Genomic DNA, 5510 nt, shown 5'->3' on the forward strand with positions numbered 1-5510 from the left:
CCCTGCAACCGGCTCCAAGATGGGGGAAGGACTGGGATGAGCTGGGGGCAGAAAGGAGAAACCACACGGGGACACCCCCCCCAACTAATCTCCCCAGCCCCCTGGGGCCAGAAAAGGACCAGACAGCTCCTAAGGGGCTGGATATCAGAACTGAACTGCTCTGTAACAGCAACCAGAATGGCATGACATTTAACACCCTGGTGAGGTGGGGGCAGAGGACAAATACCAAAGGACAACCCCACCCCCGCCACTGCAGCATTTAACCTCAAAAAGGGGAATGCCACAAACCCGAGTTAAAGGGACATTCAACGGAACAGTCCCAAGGGTGAAACGCCTGCAAGCTGCATGGCCACCTTTTAGAAATACCCTCACGGAGACTTAAGCTAAATGTGTAGCCCCTGTTGAAAAAAACAAACAGTGTGAGGATAAACCAAAACAAAAAACAAAATGCCCCAGTGGCTAAACAACAGAGTGAAAGAGGCAGTTAGAAGCCAAAGGCATCCTTTAAAAACTCAAAGTCAAATCCCACTGTGGGAAACAGAAAGGAACATAAACTCCGGCATGTCAAGTGTAAAAGTATAATTAGGGTGAAAAAGTATTTGAAGAGCAACTAGGAAAAGACACAAAAACTAACAGCAAAGTTTGTTTTAGGTGCATGAGAAGCAGGAAGCCAAACAAGCAGTGGGACCACTGGATGATCGCGGTGCTAAAGGAGCACTCAAGGAAAACAAGGCCATTGCAGAGAAGTTAAATGGATTATGTGGCTCCGTCTTCACTGCAGAGGCTGTGAGGGAGATTCCCATGCCTGAGCCATTCTTCTTAGCGGACACATATCTGAGGACCTGTCCCAGACTGAGGTGTCAGTAGAGGTGAGTTTGGAACAAATTGGTAACTTAAGCAGTAATAAGTCACCAGGGCCAGATGGGATTCACCCAGGAGTTCTGAAGGAGCTCAAATAAACATTGCAGAACTAATACCTGCGGTATGTAACCTGCCAGGTAAATCAGCCTCTGGGCCAGATGATCGGTGGATTGCTAATGTGATGCTAATTTTTTTAAAAGGCCCCAGAGATGATCCTGGCAAATACAGGCTGGTAAAGCCCAACTTCAGTACCAGGCAAATTGGCTGAAACTGTAGTAAAGAACAGAACTATCCCACAGAGATAAACGTAAAGAGTCCATACGGCTCTTGTAAATGTCTCACCAATCTATTAGAATCTTTGTGGGGGTCAATAAACATGGAGAAGGGGGATCCAGGGGATATAATGTACTTGGACTTTCAGAAAGCCTTTGACAAGGTCCCTCACCAAAGGCTCTTAAGCAAAGTAAGCTGCCATGGGATAAGAGGGAAGGTGCTCTCAAGGATCAGTTACTGGTTAAAAGATAGGAAAGGAAGGCTAGGAATAAATGGGCAGTCTTCAAAGCGGAGAGAGGTAAATAGCGTGGCCCCCCCCAGGATCTGTCCTGGGACCAGCACTGTCCAACATAGTCATAAATGATCTGGGAAAAGGGGTAACCAGTGAGGTGGCAGTTTGCAGATGATACAAAACTACTCAAGATAGATAAGTCCCAGGCAGACTGCGAAGAGCTACAAAAGGATCTCACAAAACTGGGTGACGGGGCAACAAAATGGCAGATGAAATTCAGTGTTGATAAATCCAAAGTAAGGCACATTGGAAAACATCATCCCAACTATACATATACAATGATGGGGTCTAAATTAGCTGTTCCCACTCAAGAAAGGGATCTTGGAGTCATTGTGGCGAGTTCTCTGAAAACATCCACTCAATGTGCAGTGGCCGTCGAAAAAGCAAACACAATGTTGGGAACCATTAGGAACGGGACAGCTAAAATGACAGTAAATATCACAATGCCACTCTATAAATCCATGGTGCGCCCACACCTTGCATACTGGGTGCAGCTCTGGTCGCCCCGTCTCAAAGACAATATGTTAGAATTGGGGAAAGTGGGCAACAAAAATGATCAGGGGGATGGAACAGCTTCCGTATGAGGAGAGATTAACCGGCCTGGGATTGTGGAAAAGAGATGACTACGGGGGGAAGTGCCAGAGGGTCTATACAATCAGGCTCAGTGTGGAGAAAGTGACCGAGGAAGTGTTATTTTCTCCTTCTTATAACAGAAGAACCGGGGTCACGCAATGAAATCAATGGGCAGCAAAACAAACCAAAACAAGGACGTTGCCAGGGGATGCTGTGAAGGCCAAAAGAATAATTGGAGTAAAAAACCACCTAGATAAGTTCCAGGAGGACACGTCCAACAGTGGCGATTAGCCAAGATGGTCAGGGAGGCAGCCCCATGCTCTGGGTGTCCCTAAACCTCTGACGGCCAGAAGCTGGGACTGGATGATGATGGATCACTCATTAATTGCTCTGTTCTGTTCATTCCCATTGCAGCATCTGGCACCAGCCACTGTCACAGACAGGCCACTGGGCTAGCTGGACCATTGGGCTGCCCCAGTGTGGCCATTCTTATGGGGTGAGGGGGCAGGGTAGAGGGGTAGTTATGGGATGGTGGGGGGGGTATGGAGTTGGATCGATCAGTGGCCAGCTGTGTGGGGATAGGTGAGCTGGTGGACGGGGGATAGACAGGGGTCTAAGGGATGGGGGTAGATGCACGGGAAGGTGGAGGGGTGTTTATGGGCACTGAGAGAGCTGGGGGTTGGGGGACATCCAGGGCTGGGCAAGCAGGGGGCTGCGAGTCGGGATCAAGGGGCACCGGTCCAGGTGGATGGGGGAATTTCTCCAGTGCTCACTGTTGCTCTCTGTGGTATTTGAATCACATCCAAGCAGGTGCCAGCCTGGGAGATTTCCCAGCCGCACAGTAAAGTCAGGGTTGTTTTACCTCCCTTGATGGCTCTGAAGGGCCAGCGCTGCCCTGCATCATGGCAGGGAGGTGGAGGGTCCCTAAGAGCCCCAACATGCCAGGGGCAGGCACCGGACATGGCCAGGTGGGACCATCCCCCCGCATTCAGGGGGTACTGGCCCAGGTCTAGGCTCCACCATAGACTTCCTCCCCCGCCTCCGGCAGAGAGACCGAGAACAGAGCAGGCCATGGTGACCCAGCCCCGATATTTCCAGGCACCGTCCATCCCTGAAGTGACTGACCTCTGAGCCCCAGCTCGGCCAGTGCCCCTCAAACCTGACCTGCAGCTCCTGCTATCCCAGCCCTGGGCTCCCCCCAGCTTGGCCGGTGCCCCTCAATCCCGACCTGCAGCCCCCTGCTATCCCAGCCCTGGGCTCCCCCCAGCTCGGCCGGTGCCCCTCAATCCCCACCTGCAGCCCCCTGCTATCCCAGCCCTGGGCTCCCCCCAGCTTGGCCGGTGCCCCTCAATCCCGACCTGCAGCCCCCTGCTATCCCAGCCCTGGGCTCCCCCCAGCTCGGCCGGTGCCCCTCAATCCCCACCTGCAGCCCCCTGCTATCCCAGCCCTGGGCTCCCCCCAGCTTGGCCGGTGCCCCTCAATCCCGACCTGCAGCCCCTGCTATCCCAGCCCTGGGCTCCTGTAGTGTATCCGAATACAGGCGTACCCCTTTAAATGGCTTGTGAGCCCTGTAGCAGAGCTCCCTGTGTTCTGTGTTTGAGACGCTGACAGCCTGTGCCAAGCTGCAGGGAGTGGGCACCTCACCCTGGTCCTTTGCTTTGTGACCCAGCTGTGCCCATATGGCCCCTTCCCACTGCTCACTGTGAACAGCGAAAGACCCAGCAGGTCCCAAAGCTCGTCCGTCCTGCCCCAGCCACGGAAATGCAGGCACCTCCAGGGAGGAGCAGGACAGGACCCTGCAGAAGCCCCTGGCACTGGGACCCCTTTGGGGTGGGGGAGACAATGCCACCCAGGGTGATTCAGCGTGTAGAGCCCAGGCCTGACGGGGTCGGGAGGGGCTCATTAGATAGGGGGTGGGGGGGAAGAGGTGGCTGAGAGGGGAGCTGCGGCAGGACTGACCACCCGGCTCTATTTACATAAGGGACTTAGTGCTAATGCCCCACTGGCAGGGACAGGCGTGGATGGGGCGGGACTTGGGTGCTCCTTGCCGGCTACCATGCCAAGAAACCAATTCCAAGCCCCCTTCCCCCCCAGGACCCCCTTCCCCAGCTCCCTCTCCAGCAGCGGCCTTCGAATAGCTGGGCTAATGGAAGGGCCTAGCCAGTTATTCTGCCCCAGCCAGGATCCCACTCCTCCCCAGCATTCCCAGGACAGGCTTGGAATGCAGTGGGGGCTGGTGGTTAGAGCAGGGGTCCGGGAGCCAGGACTCTTGGGCACTGTCCCCAGCTCTGGGAGGGGAGCGGGGTCTAGTGGTTACAGCAGGGTTTGTTGCAGGTCAGGACTCCTGTAATAGACTCACTGTGTCACCTTGGGCCAGCCCTCTCCTCTCTGTAGGCCTCAACCACCTCCCCACAGTGTCACCTCCCTGCTGTCAGCGAAGAGGGAGATGCAGTGTCAGCAAGCAACTGGCAGCAACGCACCCAGGTCCCCAGCTAGTGTAAACGGGCGTCACTCCATTGGAGCCAGATCCCCAGCTGGTGTAAACGGGCATCACTCCATTGGAGCCAGATCCCCAGCTGGTGTAAACGGGCATCACTCCATTGGAGCCAGATCCCCAGCTGGTGTAAACGGGCGTCACTCCATTGGAGCCAGATCCCCAGCTAGTGTAAACGGGCGTCACTCCATTGGAGCCAGATCCCCAGCTGGTGTAAATGGGCGTCATACAGGGGTGCAAGTAGAAATCATTTCTTGCCATGAGAGGGACACAAGGGGGCCACGTGACCTCCCCACATGACCCTTCATGTGACTCCTCCCCGCCCCCAGCCTGGGCCCCCCCCCACTCTCGCCCCCCCACCCCTTTACTGCTCTAAAATTTTACAGCTGGATCTGTTAAACACCTGCAGTTGTAAAATGCTGCTTTTGGCCCCTGGTGCCACCTGTACTTCCAGGGATCATTGAGGACCCAGCAGCACCCCAAATTGAAAGCTTCGCAAAGGAAAGAAGGATAGGAAGGAATCACCCCACTTTCCCTTAACACCCTACCAGTGCCTCCCTTATGGCCAAACCAGGCTTCTGCCAGTTTGCCTTTATCTAAGGGTGTGTCTTCCCTGCCAGTTAAAGCACCAGTGCTGGGAGAGAGCTCGCCCCCACAAGGGGTGAAAAAACCACCCCCAGGAGGGGACTAGCTCCCAGCGCCGCGGCCCTGTCTACCCTGGCGCCTTACAGCGCTGAAACTTGCATTGCTCAGCGGGGTGTTTTTTCACACCCCTGAGCGAGAAAGTTTCAGTGTAGATGAGGCCTAAGAGGGAAGCAAAGATGCTGCACCAGCCGGGTTTGCTGGAAAAGAGGCACAGAACTGTGCGTGCCACGTGCATCATGCTAGAACTGCTGCCCAAATTGTTTTATTATTTTCCTCAGCATGCCACACAGGAGGGGCAAGCAAAAGCCGCCTGGCATGAGAACTGTCTCTGGACAGATCAGCAATTGATCAAAATCGCACTCTCTGATCTCT

Source organism: Lepidochelys kempii, chromosome 20, assembly GCF_965140285.1.
Source record: "Lepidochelys kempii isolate rLepKem1 chromosome 20, rLepKem1.hap1, whole genome shotgun sequence".
NCBI classification, from domain to species: Eukaryota; Metazoa; Chordata; order Testudines; family Cheloniidae; genus Lepidochelys; species Lepidochelys kempii.